Source organism: Neoarius graeffei, chromosome 4 (assembly GCF_027579695.1).
Source record: "Neoarius graeffei isolate fNeoGra1 chromosome 4, fNeoGra1.pri, whole genome shotgun sequence".
Classification (NCBI taxonomy): domain Eukaryota; kingdom Metazoa; phylum Chordata; class Actinopteri; order Siluriformes; family Ariidae; genus Neoarius; species Neoarius graeffei.
The window spans coordinates 26,950,851-26,970,761 of NC_083572.1; positions in this window are offsets into that span (position 1 = coordinate 26,950,851).

Genomic DNA, 19,911 nt, shown 5'->3' on the forward strand with positions numbered 1-19,911 from the left:
GTATGTATGTATGTATGTATGTATGTATGTATGTATGTATGTATGTATGTATGTATGTATGTATTTATTTATTTATTTGTTACTATTATAATGTGAATGATGTGTGCTAATAATAATAATAATAATAATAATAATGTATAATAATAATAATAATAATAATAATAATAATAATAATAATGTGTGTTTTCTGACTGTCAGTGAATATGTATAGTACGGGCAAGTACGTGGTTGGATGAGAAAGCGAGGGGGCGGACTGAGTGTGGAAGACAGGGGTCCTGTGTGTGAGTGAGTGAGGTGCTGAGATTTAGTGAGAGCTTGATTTGTGGATCAACTCTGTCATCCTTTTTAACACGTCCAGTCGGACGGATGAATGATCATTAATTCAAACAAACAATCAATCAAACAAACGACAATCATAACATAATGTCCCATACCGTATCACTCTCAGGAGATGATTGGGGTATAAAGAACTGTGACACTGACGCTTGTGTCTTCTGTGTTCTTACATGTCCGCAGTGTTGCTCTCCTGACGAATGCTGTCTAATGTCAGACAGCCCACCGTACGCCACTGAAAACACTCGCTGACAGACTTTACAGTTTGCTCTGTAGTCATCTCCACTCACGCTGTCCAGCCAAGGATGTGCCTCTTCCCACTCACGTCTGTATTTTTGTAAGCGTTTACGCTTCTGAGGACGTGGTGGAGTCCCGGGTGCAGCAGACATTTTTAAAAGGCCCGGGATTTTTGAGCAGCGCCGGTGTGTGTTGTCTGTCTCTAGGCAACCGTGACAGCGCCACACGCAGTGACGCATGCAGCCAGGCACAGACGCACAGAGTGGAGGGGTTTGTGTCGTGGGTAGATCCCGCAACGGAGTATTTCCTGTTTTATTTTGTTCATTATTGTTAGATTTAGTGTTGATATGTGTGAGACAGACATGTGTACTGGACATTTATGAAAATACGGAACAAATCGCGTCCCGTATGGGTTCAATACGGGACACAAGATTTAATTGCCAAATAAAGGACAATTCCGTATTTTATGGGACGGGTGGCAACCCTAGTGTGTGTGTGTGAAGATGGGTGGAAGTGGTCAGTCCAGTAAAACTCCAAATGAATTCATGAACAATCGCTGACCGTGATACTATGCGCAGCCTTTTGTTGACAATTTAGAGAGATGGACGGAGGGTCAACCTCAATATAGACTTTTCCCTAAAGATGGTTCTTTTGATGATGGTAATTTGTTAAGTGCCGGTGTAATGACAGATGATAGAATAGGAGATCCTCCTTGGGATTATAACTATATGAGAAATGCACTGAGAAAGTGGCATGATTTGAAACCTGAATGGGACCGTGAACATTCTAATCAAAATATAATGAAAAAATTTTTAGCTCTTAAACTAATGCCAAATATTAATCCTACATCCACACATGTGTTATGTCTGCCATGCTACAATGCATCTATTAGAGCTTTGACACCCACACCGCACCCTACCACTTGACTAAATGGCTTGTATGTGGAAGCTAAATCAACACTGCTATCTACTGGTGCTTTAGTCCCATCTTTCCCTTTCATGATCACAGGCAGGGGCGCCGCCAGAAATTTTGGGCCCCATGAAAGATTAGAATTTTGGGCCCCCCAACTTTGCCCACCCTCGTCACAATTGCACTATTGTCATTATTTGACTTTTGATAGCCCATGGACCTTGAGTTTGTGACTTTGTTATTACCTTTTATGTATTAACCTACCAGGGACTAGATGAAAACTGGTCAGTGACTAATTCTGGTGCATGAAACGGAGATCGGCGGCGCCCCCGAGGCGCCGATGCGCCACTTGGTGGGGAAAAAGGGAAGGACGGACAATCACAAATGAAAATTCAAGATTTTGCCACATGCCTTCTTGTGCTAGGACAATTGGTAGTGAAATGTGTGATGTGACTGCTAATAAATCATAGAAAAAGTTTTCTACCCAGCATCAAAATACCTATGGAAATCCCATGGCTTGTTATGTGTTAGGTAGAAAGCTGTGTGTACTGTTCTGCAAAAAGGGAATATGTTCAAAGCAAAGTGTGTCTAGACAGAAATTTGAGCATAAGCAGAGTTAGACTATTGGTTGCCCCTCCATGGACCAGGAGTGTGTCCGTTATTAGCAACACTTTAATCTAGCAAACTGTATATGGCGCTCGCTCATTAAAAACTTCAATCCTAAAGCATTTAGGGGTTGTATTGCTGCTTACCTCTTTCTCCAAAGGGGGGTTCAGTGGTTTGGTAGGGCGGAGGTCCCCCTGAGGCTGAATCTGTGCATATTTAGGACACCCCATTAGTTATGAAACTGGTTATTAGCACTAGTTATTAGCACCAGCATAACGTAATATTTCATCTTGTTTATCACACAAGTCAGTTCAGTTATTAAAATGGAAAAAATGTCACTGTACAAACTGTAAAAGTGTTCTCTTGATAGGCTAATCCAACCACGTTCATACTGTTCATTTACCATTCACTAATATTTTGAACACACGTGAGCGATAGCTACCTTTCTTTGGGAAAAACTGAGTGACCAGTTGCCTGCCTCTCCAGTCCCTCTCAGCTTTCAGCTGCCTTTCTTTACGTTTTTGACAGCCACTCTTCATATTTAGCGATCATAGACTGTACGCACTCCACTGCTGGCTGGCTGGCTGCTGCACCGCGACACAGCAGCAAGTAGCGTTGCACTGATCAGCACACAGATTTAACGCATCGCGCTTCTACCAGAACTGGACCTAACCATTTCGCAAAAGGGGGAGGGTTAAATGACAATATGTTGAAGAACTCAAGAAATAGACAACCTTGTTCAATTAGCTCATTTTACCAGATGGAACATTGCATTGTTGTTATTTCAAAAGTCTTATTAAAATAATTAAAAGCATATTATCAGCCCCTTAAAGGGCCCCATGGCAGTGCTGGGCCCCTAGAATTGTTCTAACCTTTCCCCCCCTGGCGGCGCCCATGATCACAGGTGAGAATGAATATCATATTTCTCCACCTCAGCTGTCAGAAATTGACACTATTTTTAAAGCATTACCTGACCCCAAGCAGGTCCAAGCCTTTTGTGACCAGCTGAAGTCCCAGGCTCACTATGCTCAGCTCACTGGGCCTGACTTTCTTTGCATTCTAACGAGAGCCCTAGGACCCGAGATCACTGACAGCATACTGCAAGCTGAGAATAACACCTTGAATGAATAACATGACATATCTAGTCAATCCAGTGAAAATAGGAAAGTTATTTTGCATGTGCTGATTCTGAACACATTAATAAAATGTTTAACCAACTTGCAGCCTTTTTGAAAAATACATTTCAATCTGCTTCTGATCTTTCACAAGTTACAGGCATCAAGCAATGACAATTGGTCAGAGCCTCCTTTCCAGCACCCTGGAACAAACTTTCCCAGGGAGGCTGAGCAGTGTGATACCCCTATAATTGGAGCACACTTTCTGGACCCCCTTTTTGAAAGGAGGAATCACCACCACCTCCACGCAACATTGAAGAGGCGTGCCAGCCAAGACAGTCCAACAATGTCCAAAGCCTTCAGCATCTCTGGGTGAATCTCATCATCCACCCCTGATGCCTTGCCACCAAGGAGCTTCTTGACTACCTCAGTGACTTCTGTCAGCAATATGGGTGAAGCTTCCCCCTAGTCCTCAGACTCCACGTCCTCCTTGAAGGACATATAGGGCAGGTTCAGGAGTTCCTCAAAGTGCTCCTTCCACTGCCCGATGATATCCTTAGTTTGGGTCAGCAGTTCTCCTCCGTTCTCCTCAGTTCTCCTCCTAAGGCAAGCCCTGCTTCCCTTTCCTGAGTCACCAAATGGTTTGCCAGAACTTTCCTTGAGGCCAAACGAAAATCCTTCTCCATGGCCTCCCCGAACTCCTCCCACACCCGGGTTTTTGCTTCAGCAACTGTCGAAGCTGCAGCCCTTCTGGTCTCCCAGTACCTGCCTGCTGCCTCAAGGGACCCTTGGGCCAACTAAGCCTGAAAGGCCTCTTTCTTCAGCTTGACAGCTTCCTTCACCACCAGTGTCCACAAGTGGATTCTTAGGTTAATGCCCCAACAGGCATCTACAACCTTTTGGCCACAGCTCCTACCAGCCGCTTCTACAATGGAGGCTTTGAACATGGTCCATTTGGATTCCATGGCCCCAACCTTCCCCAGGATGCACAAAAAACTCTTCTGGGGGTGGGAATTGAAGACCTCATGAACAGAGGACTTCGCCAGATGTTCCCAGTTCACACTCACTACACTCTTGGGTTTTCCAGGTCTGTCTGGCAGCCTCCCCCACAATCTGATCCAACAATCACCCCCCTCCAAGTTTCTCCATCATTGCCCACATGACCGTTGAAGTCCCCCAGGAGAACTATCGAGTCCTCAGTCGGCACCCCTTCCAGAACACCACTCAGTGACACCAAGAAGGCCAAATGCTCTGCGCTACTGTTTGGTGCATAAGCGCAAATAACAGTCACACTTTTCCACTCAGCAACTTGCAGTCGCATAGAGGTGATCCTCTCATTCTCTGGGGAGAACTCCAACACAGTGGCACCCAGCTGGGAGCTCATAAGTATCCCCACACCTGCCCAGCACCTTTCACCCTGGGCAACACCAGAAAAAGAAAGAGTTCACCCCCTCTCCAGGGGTTTGGTTCCAAAACCAGTGCTATGCATGGAGGCAAGCCCAACTATATTTAGTTGGTACCGCTCTGCCTCCTGCACCAGCTCCAGTTCCTTCCCTGCCAGAGAGGTGATGTTCCACGTCCCAATCACTCATTTGCGCTGCTGAGGATCAGCACGCCCAGGCTCCTGCCTTTGCCTGCCATCATAAAAGTATGATCTAGGAATGTAGAGCTCTGCTGCTGAAGAGATTCTGCCTCATGAATATCTGGGAGATTCTGCCTCAAACATTCACTGACGCATGGCAAGCATACAGTGGTGCTTGAAAGTTTGTGAACCCTTTAGAATTTTCTATATTTCTGCATAAATATGAACTAAAACATCACCAGATTTTCACACAAGTCCTAAAAGTAGATAAAGAGAACCCAGTTAAACAAATGAGACAAAAATATTATACTTGGTCATTTACAACCCCGATTCCAAAAAAGTTGGGACAAAGTACAAATTGTAAATAAAAACGGAATGCAATAATTTACAAATCTCAAAAACTGATATTGTATTCACAATAGAACATAGACAACATATCAAATGTCGAAAGTGAGACATTTTGAAATTTCATGCCAAATATTGGCTCATTTGAAATTTCATGACAGCAACACATCTCAAAAAAGTTGGGACAGAGGCAATAAGAGGCTGGAAAAGTTAAAGGTACAAAAAAGGAACAGCTGGAGGACCAAATTGCAACTCATTAGGTCAATTGGCAATAGGTCATTAACATGACTGGGTATAAAAAGAGCATCTTGGAGTGGCAGCGGCTCTCAGAAGTAAAGATGGGAAGAGGATCACCAATCCCCCTAATTCTGCGCCGACAAATAGTGGTGCAATATCAGAAAGGAGTTCGACAGTGTAAAATTGCCAAGAGTTTGAACATATCATCATCTACAGTGCATAATATCATCAAAAGATTCAGAGAATCTGGAAGAATCTCTGTGCGTAAGGGTCACGGCCGGAAAACCATACTGGGTACCCATGATCTTCAGGCCCTTAGACGGCACTGCATCACATACAGGCATGCTTCTGTATTGGAAATCACAAAATGGGCTCAGGAATATTTCCAGAGAACATTATCTCTGAAGACAATTCACCGTGCCATCCGCCGTTGCCAGCTAAGTCAAGTCAAGTCAAGTTTATTTGTATAGCACTTTTAACAATAAACATTGTCACAAAGCAGCTTTATAGAATTTGAACGACTTAAAACATGAGCTAATTTTATCCCTAATCTATCCCCAATGAGCAAGCCTGTGGCGACGGTGGCAAGGAAAAACTCCCTCAGACGACATGAGGAAGAAACCTCGAGAGGAACCAGACTCAAAAGGGAACCCATCCTCATTTGGGCAACAACAGACAGCCTGACTATAATATTAACAGTTTTAACATGAGGGCAGTTTCGTTGATGTTATAACTCTTCATTGATGGAAACTTGAGTGCAAAACTGTTCATGATAACTGCAGTCCTAAAGTTAACAAGACAACTGTAGTCCTCAGCCATAAAAGCATCACTGTAAGAGTCCAGAGCATCCTCCAGGTATAACCCTCAACTGTCCTCATGGGGCCGTCCTTCACAGGAGTGGTGCGATAAAACTCTGACCAGACACAGGGCACCAGGATGGATCAAGCAGGTCTGAGGGGCAGAAGAGGCCAGCATCTCAATCCCAGGACCAACATGTAACTCAGACGGACAGATTGGGGGGGGAGAGAGAGAGAGAAATAAAACACATGTTGTTAGGTATGCCCTAAAAATGACAAGTATTAAATCTGTGTGGTAGGCTCGCAGAGACGAGAGTCTTTGCATCAGGCATAACACACAACAATGGCATGTTAATATGGTAAAAAATATATCATGACCTGCTCTGGCTGGATGCTTGATTGGGTGATGGGAGCACACTCCTCAGCAATGATGAGATGCAGATGGGACCCTTAGGGCTGGCCAAGACAATTCAGTTACATTTCACCGGGTCTGGGACATGCGACAGAATGTCTGACGGCCGATTCCCTGCAGGCTACGATAGCCAGTCGAGGTCTCCACCCTCTCCACCAAAAGATTTCCTGTTGACTCCATGGAACTCAGAGGGACAGATTTGGGGTGGGGGGGAGGGAAAGAAAACACAGGTTGTTAGGTATGCCCAATGTCACCTGAATAAGTAGGAGCAGTATACATATTGCACCGAGTACAAGCAGGGACTCCGGCAACTAACTATGACAGCATAACTAAAAGGAGAGAGCCAGAAGGTAACACAGGCATGAGGGAGCCCCGGGACATAAATCAGCCAGCCACTACACCGTCAACAAACTCGAGTGAGCAAGCGAGTGGGGACTGACAGCATCCATACATCCCAGTTTACCAAAACACTCTATGTCTGAGGACCCTCTAGATCTACACCTTTACCTCATAAACACCATTAACAAAAGGCTTGACTAAACAGATATGTTTTCAGCCTAGACTTAAATGCTGAGACTGTGTCTGATTCCCGAACATTACTTGGAAGGCTGTTCCATAACTGTGGGGCTTTGTAAGAAAAGGCTCTGCCCCCTGATGTAGCCTTCACTATACGAGGTACCAGCAGATAGCCTGCACCTTTTGATCTAAGTAGGCGTGGCGGGTCATAGAGGAGCAGAAGTTCACTCAGGTACTGTGGTGCGAGACCATTTAGTGCTTTAAAGGTCAATAGTAGTATTTTATAATCAATACGAAATTTGATTGGGAGCCAATGCAGTGTGGATAAGACAGGCGTGATGTGGTCATATTTTCTAGTTCTATTAAGGACTCTTGCTGCTGCATTTTGAACTAACAGGAGCTTGTTTATGCACTTATTGGAACATCCAGACAGTAAGGCATTACAATAATCCAACCTGGAGGTAACGAAAGCATGGACTAGTTTTTCTGCGTCACGCAATGACATTAAATTTCTTATCTTTGCAATATTTCTGAGATGAAAGAAAGCTATCCCGGTGATGTTATCAATGTGAGTTTCGAATGAAAGACTGGGGTCAATAATCACTCCTAGGTCTTTTACTGCTGCACATGAAGAAACAGAAAGGCCATCCAGAGTCACTGTGTAATCAGAAAACTTACTTCTAGCTGTATGTGGTCCTAGTACAAGTACTTCAGTCTTGTCAGAGTTAAGCAGAAGGAAATTAATAAGCATCCAGTGTCTAATGTCCTTAACACATTCCTCAATTCTATTAAGCTGGTGTCTCTCATCAGGTTTTGCAGAGACATACAACTGTGTCATCAGCATAACAGTGGAAACTAATACAATGTTTATGAATAATATCACCCAGAGGTAACATATATAGAGAAAAAGCAGTGGACCCAAGACAGAACCTTGTGGAACACCAAACTTTACCTCGGTACATCTAGAAATATCACCATTTATATCAACATACTGATAACGATCAGTTAGATAAGACCTGAGCCAGGAGAGGGCCATTCCCTTAACTCCCACAACATTTTCTAGTCTATCCAGAAGAATGGAATGATCAATGGTATCAAATGCTGCACTAAGGTCAACCAACACAAGTAGCGAGACACAGCCCTGATCAGATGCCAACAGTAGGTCTTTTACTACTTTAACCAGTGCTGTCTCTGTGCTATGATGAGGTCTAAATCCTGACTGATACATTTCATGGATGTTATTCCTATGTAAATATGAGCATAACTGCTGTGCCACAGCTTTTTCAAGGATCTTGGAGATAAAGGGGAGGTTTGATATTGGCCGATAATTGGACAGCTGACAGGGATCAAGGTCAGGTTTTTTAATCAGGGGTTTGATAACTGCTAGTTTAAAGGATTTGGGTACATAGCCAATCGTAAGAGAAGAATTTATTATTTTTAGAAGCGGTTCAATTACTCCAGGCATTATCTGTTTGATGTGTAGGTAAGGGATCTAGTACGCAAGTTGAGGCTTTTGATGTAGAGATTAATGAAAGTAATTCAGTTTCTTTAAGGGGAGTAAAACATTCTAACTGATGATCTGATACAGTTATATTGTTAACTACACGGTCACTTGCATTGTCTGACCTTAAATTAGTAGTTTGAATTTTTTGTCGGATATTCTCAATTTTGTCATTAAAAAAATTCATGAAGTCGTTGCTACTACATACTGCAGGTGTGCATGTGTCGATAGTGGACTTATTCCTGGTTAATTTTGCTACAGTATTAAATAAGAATCTAGGATTATTTTTGTTATCTTCTATTAGGGAGGAGAAATATGTTGATCTCTCAGCACTAAGAGCTTTTCTATACTTCAGGAAGCTCTCCTTCCAAGCTAATTTGAACACTACCAATTTTGTTTGACGCCATTTACGTTCCAATTTTCGAGTGGTCTGTTTTAATGTGCGAGTGTCATCATTATACCAGGGTGCTAATTTTTTTTCTCTGACCATTTTCCTTTTTAGAGGAGCTACATTATCTAAAGTATGGCGGAATGTTGACTCTAAGCATTCAGTTGCCTGATCAAGTTCTGCAGGGGCTGACAGTGACCCAGTCAAAGTTGACAACTCTGGGAGATAATTTATAAAGCTCTGTGTAGTAGTTGACGTGAAAGTACATTTAATACAGTAGCGTGGTGAGGTGCATATATTATTACTCAGACATAGTTTGAATGAGATGAGATAATGATCTGAGATAACTTCAGACTGTGGAAGTATGACTGTATTGTCTACGTTTAATCTGAATGTTAGTATTAGATCAAGGGTGTGACCACCATTATGGGTCGGTCCTATGACATTCTGCTTAATCCCGACTGAATCTAAGATGGACACAAACGCTGTTTTTAAAGGGTCTTCTGGGTTATCGAAGTGAATATTAAAATCTCCGACAACTAAAGCTTTGTCTAAGGAAATAACCAGATCTGAGATAAAATCTGCAAATTCAGAAAGAAACTCAGAATATGGCCCCGGGGGCCTGTAAATAATAAGCAATGGAATTAACTGGGTAGACTTATTTTTCGAGGCTACATACATTATATGAGTATGAAGAACTTCAAATGTATTAAATTTATAACCAGGTTTTTGTGTTACACCTAGATAATCGTTATAAATAACCGCAACGCCTCCTCCTCTGCCAGTTTGACGAGGCTGGTGTATATAACTGTATCCAGGAGGACTCGCTTCATTTAATGCTATATATTCATTTGGCTTAATCCATGTTTCAGTTAAACAAAGTACATTAAACTCCTGATCAGTAATGAGTTCATTAACCATTAGCGCTTTAGATGTAAGAGATCTAATATTTTATAGCCCCACCTTTAGATCAAAGGTGCTGGCAGCAGCTGTACAGTCAGTATGATCTAATTTTATATTGATTAGGTTACTGGAACAAACTCTCTGAAACTAGAGCTAAAACTCTATAGTTCAAAGAAGAAGCCGTATCTAAACATGATCCAGAAGCGCAGACATCTTCTCTGGGCCAAGACTCATTTAAAATGGACTGTGGCAAAGTAGAAAACTGTTCTGTGGTCAGATGAATCAAAATTTGAAGCTCTTTATGGAAATCAGGGACGCCGTGTCATTCGGACTAAAGAGGAGCAGGACGACCCAAGTTGTTATCAGCGCTCAGTTCAGAAGCCTGCACCTCTGATGGTATGGGGTTGCATTAGTGCATGTGGCATGGGCAGCTTACAGATCTGGAAAGACACCATCAATGCTGAAAGGTATATCCAGGTTCGAGAGCAACATATGCTCCCATCCAGACGACGTCTCTTTCAGGGAAGACTTTGCATTTTCCAACATGACAATGCCAAACCACATACTGCATCAATTACAGCATCATGGCTGTGTAGAAGAAGGGTCTGGGTACTGAACTGGCCAGCCTGCAGTCCAGATCTTTCACCCATAGAAAACATTTGGCACATCATAAAATGGAAGATACGACAAAAAAGACCTAAGACAGTTGAGCAACTAGAATCCTACATTAGACAAGAATGGGTTAACATTCCTATCCCTAAACTTGAGCAACTTGTCTCCTCAGTCCCCAGACGTTTACAGACTGTTGTAAAGAGAAAAGGGGATGTCTCACAGTGGTAAACATGGCCTTGTCCCAACTTTTTTGAGATGTGTTGTTGTCATGAAATTTAAAATCACCTAATTTTTCTCTTTAAAACCTGTATTTTGGGAAGCGAGTGACTGTGCATTGTGTGGATTAAAAAATAAATGACTTTGAAAATATAGAAAATTCTAAAGGGTTCACAAACTTTCAAGCACCAATGTAGATAGCTTTATTTAACACAACATCCATTCAGTTGATGCTGGTTTCCACTGGAGATGTGTATAAATTTATGCTAATCATCTACATTATTAAATTCATAAAATATATCATATAAATAATATAAAATAAGTAATATACAATAGCAAGAGAAGCATATAATTATTAACAATGAATAAAATTTGTATCTAAATATGAGAAAATTGTTTCCAATAGTTAACTCTAAATTTCTTCAAAGTCTCAGAATTTTTATCGTAGTTGGGCAGGGAATTATATCACATGGCAGCTGAAAAAGCTAACGTCCTGTGTCCTGATTTTTAGTTTATTCTCATAGTATGAATATTGCTACTTACTCTTGTGTTATAATTATGGACACTGCAGCTTAAAAAAAATCTAGTATGTCTGTTTTCTTTTGAAATATAGGAGGAAATGTTTCAGCCAATCAGAAGTCTGTGTTTCAAACAAAGAAAGGCCTTTCACAATGATTTTAATAGGATCTGCCATTTTGGTTGGGACAGTCCTAGGGCAGGTCTCCCAAAAAGGGACCAGACTTAAAAACTGTTATCAAGCGTTCAGACCTCAGTGCTTCCTGGGATACACTAATGCTTGAATTGGTTCTGTACAATAAAAGCATTTAAGGCAACTTCTTTCACGTAAGTATATTATTTGGCTACTGTTGAATTACAGATTTCCACAACAATTTTAGTCCTAGTGGACTATGCAACGCAGTCCCTGGAAGCAGTACCACTGTGTAACATTTCTGCACATGATGTCATAGAGGCACTATCTAACCCTCTGGGGTCAAGAACCTTGCTGGCAAAGCTTGACAGGTTTAGAATGAGTTGGTCATGTATCGAGATAAATATCTTCATTAGTTTTTTTTTTATGAGACAAGCATGATAAAAATATTGACATAAACTTTATACTTTACACTTTCCTATGTGCCCACTGCCAAATAATATTATAGTCTTTAAATTCCCTAAATTAGAAGAAACATAAAGCTTGTCACCATACTCAATCACACTGGAGTCAGTGAGCTGAGCGCTCACTTATGCATTCATAAAAGACTATTTACATGTTCACTCTTTCGGTTTCGGCGGCACGGTGGCACGGTGGTGTAGTGGTTAGCACTGTTGCCTCACAGCAAGAAGGTCCTGGGTTCGAGCCCTGAGGCCGGCGAGGGCCTTTCTGTGTGGAGTTTGCATGTTCTCCCCGTGTCCGCGTGGGTTTCCTCCGGGTGCTCCGGTTTCCCCCACAGTCCAAAGACATGCAGGTCAGGTTAACTGGTGACTCTAAATTGACCGTAGGTGTGAATGTGAGTGTGAATGGTTGTCTGTGTCTATGTGTCAGCCCTGTGATGACCTGGCGACTTGTCCAGGGTGTACCCCGCCTTTTGCCCGTAGTCAGCTGGGATAGGCTCCAGCTTGCCTGCGACCCTGTAGAAGGATAAAGCGGCTAGAGATAATGAGATGAGATGAGACTCTTTCGGTTTCAATTGGTTTCTCCTTCATGGTGGGAATGCCCATGGTAAACAGGATAAAATCTGTCAGACATAGTTTAGGCTATTTGGAGGTAAAACTTGTTGCAAGATGGCACACGGAATTTATGTGCTTCGGATGATTCAGGACAGTGATTCATCATGATTCAATTCATGATTCAGGACAGCAATTCAATTCAATCTTGAGAACTGTGACACTGATGATGAGCAGTGATTTTTTTTTTTCACTCTGACTTGATCCAGCCAAATATCAGCTTGAGTAAGTGTAAATACTTCTATTTATTATGGTTGACATGTGTGCACTGTGGTGCATACACAGGAAAAATGACTGCACAATTTTTCCATAGTTAAAAGTATTTTCCTCAAAAATAATTAATTTTGCTTTACTTTAAGTTTAGAGAGTAAAATTTAGAGTTGGAGTGGGAGCAAAATTACAGACTAGGCTAATTGTGTAACAGAGTAACAGGGTAGGTTGTGGCTCTGAACTGAGTAAAATAGTACAAGAGTTAATTTCAAGTAACAATGAATAGAGTCAAATACCAAAATAAAGTCAAATACCAGTAAATGAAGCTGTTGTAAAAAGCAGTTTTAGAACTGTGTTGGAATGTGTGAAGGAAACATCTCATCTCATCTCATCATCTCTAGCCGCTTTATCCTTCTACAGGGTCGCAGGCAAGCTGGAGCCTATCCCAGCTGACTACGGGCGAAAGGCGGGGTACACCCTGGACAAGTCGCCAGGTCATCACAGGGCTGACACATAGACACAGACAACCATTCACACTCACACCTATGGTCAATTTAGAGTCACCAGTTAACCTAACCTGCATGTCTTTGGACTGTGGGGGAAACCGGAGCACACCCACGCGGACACGGGGAGAACATGCAAACTCCACACAGAAAGGCCCTCGCCGGCCCCGGGGCTCGAACCCAGGACCTTCTTGCTGTGAGGCGACAGCGCTAACCACTACACCACCGTGCCGCCCCTGAAGGAAACATGACCTTACCAATTGTGACTTGACCTGGTGGGATTAAGAGTTGGCAGTGGGAGGGGTTTTCATTCTTCTCATTGAATGCAATTGCAAATTTTTACCCTTCTCATTGAACATCCCTCCCACTGCCAACCCTTTATCCCAAAACAATAGGACATAATTTTTTTGATGGCCAGTTAATTGTCCAAATCAATGGAGCAGATTTAAGTTTTTTGTGTTTGATACATTCCTAAGACTGAACAGAATCACCTCAAGTGATCAAAACAGTTCATCACAATGAGTAAGGTAATATTTTTTTCACACATTCCAACACAGTTCTAAAACTGCTTTTTACAACAATTTCATTTAACTGTTATTTTTTAAAAGTACAATCAAGACATACATACTATATAGATATTATTGTCGCTGAACTTGTGCTGAATACAAAAAAATTCATATGACTTTGATAATACTGCTTAGATTTATTGAATTGACAACAAAATCAGAGCATACCAAAAAAGTACCCTCAGACCCTAGAGGGTTAAAATTATCTTCCGAGTCAGGATTCCAAAAGAAATCCAGACTGATCAGGGCACAACATTTATGTCACACACCCTCCTCTGCAGACTTTATGAGTTGTTGGGGGTTAAATCAATCTGCACAAGTGTTTACCCCCCACAGACACACAGCTTGGTTGAGTGATTTCACCTTCTTTGCCTCCATCAGCTGAGAACAACTAAGGATGATGCATCCTGTCTCATTCTATTTGGTGGCCTGATTACTTGAGCAGCTACAGCTGTGGCTGAAGAGCCCAATTCTTGAGTGGCAGTCTTTGCCACAGTGGATACAAATCAAGATGGATTTGTGCAGTTGGCGTTACTGAGTTCACGATGGTGTGCTTGCCTAGCCATAGCCTCATCCAGGACCTGGTCTCCCCTCATCTTGGTCTCCCCTTCTGCTTTAGGGTGTTCTTCCACAGGGAGTGGTCAGAGGTAAGTGCTTCCCAGTACATGATCTATGGTTGGTAGAAGAGAGCCACTGGACTTGCTTGAAAAGTCTTGAAGACGTTTCACCTCTCATCCGAAAGGCATCCTCAGTTCTGTCTGTCTAATAGGGAGTATCAAGTATTTATCCTCTCATGGATCATCATAATGAACGATCCTCTCTGGCTAAGATGTTTGCCAGTTTTCTGGAAGTCCTCTCATACTCCCGCACCAGTCAAAGGGAACTCATCCCAAAGTGGGTAGAAACATATCTGTGAAGATACTCAGTCATCCAGGTACATAGTAATCTGTGGTTGGTAGAAGAGAGCAACTGGACTTGCTTGAAAAGTCTTGAAGATGTTTCGCCTCTCATCCGAAAGGCATCCTCAGTTCTGTCTGTCTAATATAGTCCTCTATATAGAATTCCCTAGATAGGGAGTGAGGGAATGAGAGTGATTTCAGACTCAGATCACAGCTCATGGTAAGTCATGAAAACATGTTCTGTCAGCGTGCCTTCCAGGCAGGGGTTCCCCGATCTACGTCATTGGCCCAAACTGGAATTCTCGATGGAAGGGAATTCCAGACATTGCTTCGTAATGGGAGGTTTAAATGTTTTTTGTTGAGTTTTCATCTCCACACCTTGCAATTACATAAATTGAAAGTCTGCGTTAAAATCTATAAAATGACACCAAGGAGACCTGTTTTTGTCAGTATCACTTTCATGAAAAAACATGGGTGACCCTTGAATACCCAATGTAACACCTGGTATACACCACTTGATCATGTCTGGTTTAAAATGAGGGTCAAAGTGACATCATGCAATTTGTTTTCGGGACATTTCATCCCATTCAGTCTGTCACTTCCTTAAAATATAGGAAATCACACACTCTCTCTATTCTTCACTGATTTCTTTATTCTTTTTGGCAGGAAGGTAGGTCTGCCTGGGGTGCATATAGCTTCTACCGAAATTTGCATAACTGGAAGTAATAATGATATGGAGTAATTAAGCCCTAACAAGCAGTTTCCACACACATTGGTTCTTCTCCCTCAATTCTTCACAGATTGATTTTGATTCTTTCTGGCATGAAGGTAGGAGTACCTACAGTGCATACAACCCCGATTCCAAAAAAGTTGGGACAAAGTACAAATTGTAAATAAAAACGGAATGCAATGATGTGGAAGTTTCAAAATTCCATATTTTATTCAGAATAGAACATGGATGGCATATCAAATGTTTAAACTGAGAAAATGTATCATTTAAAGAGAAAAATTAGGTGATTTTTAAATTTCATGACAACACATCTCAAAAAGGTTGGGACAAGGCCATGTTTACCACTGTGAGACATCCCCTTTTCTCTTTACAACAGTCTGTAAACGTCTGGGGACTGAGGAGACAAGTTGCTCAAGTTTAGGGATAGGAATGTTAACCCATTCTTGTCTAATGTAAGATTCTAGTTGCTCAACTGTCTTAGGTCTTTTTTGTCATATCTTCCGTTTTATGATGTGCCAAATGTTTTCTATGGGTGAAAGATCTGGACTGCGGGCTGGCCAGTTCAGTACCCGGACCCTTCTTCTACGCAGCCATGATGCTGTAATTGATGCAGTATGTGGTTTGGCATTGTCATGTTGGAAAATGCAAAGTCTTCCCTGAAAGAGGCGTCATCTGGATGGGAGCATATGTTGTTCTAGAACCTGGATATACCTTTCGGCATTGATGGTGTCTTTCCAGATGTGTAAGCTGCCCACACGCACTAATGGAACCCCATACCATCAGAAATGCAGGCTTCTGAACTGAGCGCTGATAACAACTTGGGTTGTCCTTCTCCTCTTTAGTCCAAATGACACGGCGTCCCTGATTTCCATAAAGAGCTTCAAATTTTGATTCGTCTGACCACAGAACAGTTTTCCACTTTGCCACAGTCCATTTTAAATGAGCCTTGGCCCAGAGAAGACATTTGCGCTTCTGGATAATGTTTAGATATGGCTTCTTCTTTGAACTATAGAGTTTTAGCTGGCAACGGCAGATGGCACGGTGAATTGTGTTCACAGATAATGTTCTCTGGAAGTATTCCTGAGCCCATTTTGTGATTTCCAATACAGAAGCATGCCTATATGTGATGCAGTACTGTCTAAGGGCCCAAACATCACGGGCACCCAGTATGGTTTTCCGGCCTTGACCCTTAAGCACAGAGATTCTTCCAGATTCTCTGAATCTTTTGATGATATTATGCACTGTAGATGATGATATGTTCAAACTCTTTGCAATTTTACACTGTCGAACTCCTTTCTGAAATTGCTCCACTATTTGTCAGTGCAGAATTAGGGGGATTGGTGATCCTCTTCCCATCTTTACTTCTGAGAGCCGCTGCCACTCCAAGATGCTCTTTTTATACCCAGTCATGTTAATGACCTATTGCCAATTGACCTAATGAGTTGCAATTTGGTCCTCCAGCTGTTCCTTTTCTGTACCTTTAACTTTTCCAGCCTCTTATTGCCCCTGTCCCAACTTTTTTGAGATGTGTTGCTGTCATGAAATTTCAAAATGGCTCACTTTCGACATTTGATATGTTGTCTACATTCTATTGTGAATAGAATATCAGTTTTTCATCTCATCCCATCTCATTATCTCTAGCCGCTTTATCCTTCTACAGGGTCGCAGGCAAGCTGGAGCCTATCCCAGCTGACCACGGGCGAAAGGCGGGGTACACCCTGGACAAGTCGCCAGGTCATCACAGGGCTGACACATAGACACAGACAACCATTCACACTCACATTCACACCTATGGTCAATTTAGAGCCACCAGTTAACCTAACCTGCATGTCTTTGGACTGTGGGGGAAACCGGAGCAATATCAGTTTTTGAGATTTGTAAATTATTGCATTCCGTTTTTATTTACAATTTGTACTTTGTCCCAACTTTTTTGGAATCAGGGTTGTATAACTTCTACCCAGATTTGATTTCTCATGGGGCCAGAGTGAGCTACACTGTCGTTGACTGTCTCGTTCACCATTCTCTCCATGGTTTTGTAAAGACAACTTCTCAGAGGTATTGGGCAGTAATTATTGGAATCTGTATGGCCCTTGCCTGATTTAGGAATGATGGTTGTTGCATCTCATTATCTGTAGCCGCTTTATCCTGTTCTACAGTGTTATTTTTTTAATGTATTATTATTATTATTATTATTATTATTATTATTCCAGTATCTGGGTATGTTTCCTGACTTCCAAATGGTGTTAAATTTCCCAAGAGAAGAGATTGCACACAGAGGTACAGTAAGTGTTTTAAGAACTGATATTATTTTATCTGGCCCAACAGTAATATCACGAGAGTTCCTTATGGAGCACCTCTGGTGTGAAGGGCTGATTGTATGTCTCAGTGTTATCAGAACAGAAATTGTTTTTGCTCTTCCTGTAGCCTGGAAATCAGGGTGACTGTTCTCAATGGATTTATTCTTTTCAAAAGTCTCTGCTAGCTGATTTGCTTTTTCTTGTTTGGTGGTTAACAGATTACCTTGAAGTTTAATATGTTGTACAACCCCGATTCCAAAAAAGTTGGGACAAAGTACAAATTGTAAATAAAAATGGAATGCAATGATGTGGAAGTTTCAAAATTCCATATTTTATTCAGAATAGAACATGGATGACATATCAAATGTTTAAACTGAGAAAATGTATCATTTAAAGAAAAAAATTAGGTAATTTTAAATTTCATGACAACACATCTCAAAGTTGGGACAAGGCTATGTTTACCACTGTGAGACATCCCGTTTTCTCTTTACAACAGTCTGTAAACATCTGGGGACTGAGGAGACAAGTTGCTCAAGTTTAGGGATAGGAATGTTAACCCATTCTTGTCTAATGTAGGATTCTAGTTGCTCAACTGTCTTGGGTCTCTTTTGTCGTATCGTCTGTTTTATGATGCGCCAAATGTTTTCTATGGGTGAAAGATCTGGATTGCAGGCTGGCCAGTTCAGTACCCAGACCCCCCTTCTATGCAGCCATGATGCTGTAATTGATGCAGTATGTGGTTTGGCATTGTCATGTTGGAAAATGCAAGGTCTTCCCTGAAAGAGACATCATCTGGATGGGAGCATATGTTGCTCTAGAACCTGGATATACCTTTCAGCATTGATGGTGTCTTTCCAGATGTGTAAGCTGTCCATGCCACTAATGCAACCCCATACTATCAGAGATGCAGGCTTCTGAACTGAGCATTGATGACAACTCAGGTCATCCTTCTCTTTAGTCCGAATGACACGACGTCCCTGATTTCCATAAAGAACTTCAAATTTTGATTCGTCTGACCACAGAACAGTTTTCCACTTTGCCACAGTCCATTTTAAATGAGTCTTGGTCCAGAGAAGATGTCTGCACTTCTGGATCATGTTTAGATACGGCTTCTTTGAAAGATAGAATTTTAGCTGGCAACGGCGGATGGCACGGTGAATTGTCTTCACAGATAATGTTCTCTGGAAATATTCCTGAGCCCATTTTGTGACTTCCAATACAGAAGCATGCCTGTATGTGATGCAGTGCCATCTAAGGACCCGAAGATCACAGGTACCCAGTATGGTTTTCTGGCCTTGACCCTTACGCACAGATTCTTCCAGATTCTCTGAATCTTTTGATATTATGCACTGTAGATATGTTCAAACTCTTTGCAATTTTACACTGTCAAACTCCTTTCTGATATTGCTCCACTATTTGTCGGCGCAGAATTAAGGGGATTGGTGATCCTCTTCCCATCTTTACTTCTGAGAGCCGCTGCCACTCCAAGATGCTTTTTTTATACCCAGTAATGTTAATGACCTATTGCCAATTGACCTAATGAGTTGCAATTTGGTCCTCCAGCTGTTCCTTTTTTGTACCTTTAACTTTTTCTAGCCTCTTATTGCCCCTGTCCCAACTTTTTTGAGATGTGTTGCTGTCATGAAATTTCAAATGAGCCAATATTTGGCATGAAATTTCAAAATCTCACTTTCGACATTTGATATGTTGTCTATGTTCTATTGTGAATATAATGTCAGTTTTTGAGTTTTGTAAATTATCTCGTCTCGTCTCGTCTTCTTCCGCTTTATCCGGGACCGGGTCGCGGAGGCAGCAGTCTAAGCATGGAAGCCCAAACTTCCCTCTCCGCAGACACCTCGGTCAGCTCCTCGGGAAGAACACCGAGGCGTTCCCAGGCCAGCCGAGAGACAGTCCCTCCAGCGTGTCCTGGGTCTTCCCCGGGGCCTCCTCCCGGGGGGACATGCCTGGAACACCTCCCCAGGGAGGCGCCCAGGAGGCATCCGAAAAAGATGCCCGAGCCACCTCAGCTGGTTCCTCTCGATGTGGAGGAGCAGTGGCTCTACTCCGAGCTCCTCCCGAGTGACTGTGCTTCTCACCCTATCTCTAAGGGAGTGCCCAGCCACCCTGCGAAGGAAACTCATTTCGGCCACTTGTATCCGCGATCTTGTTCTTTCGGTCATTACCCAAAGCTCATGACCATAGGTGAGAGTCAGAACATAGATCGACCGGTAAATTGAGAGCTTCGCCTTTTGGCTCAGCTCCTTCTTCACCACGA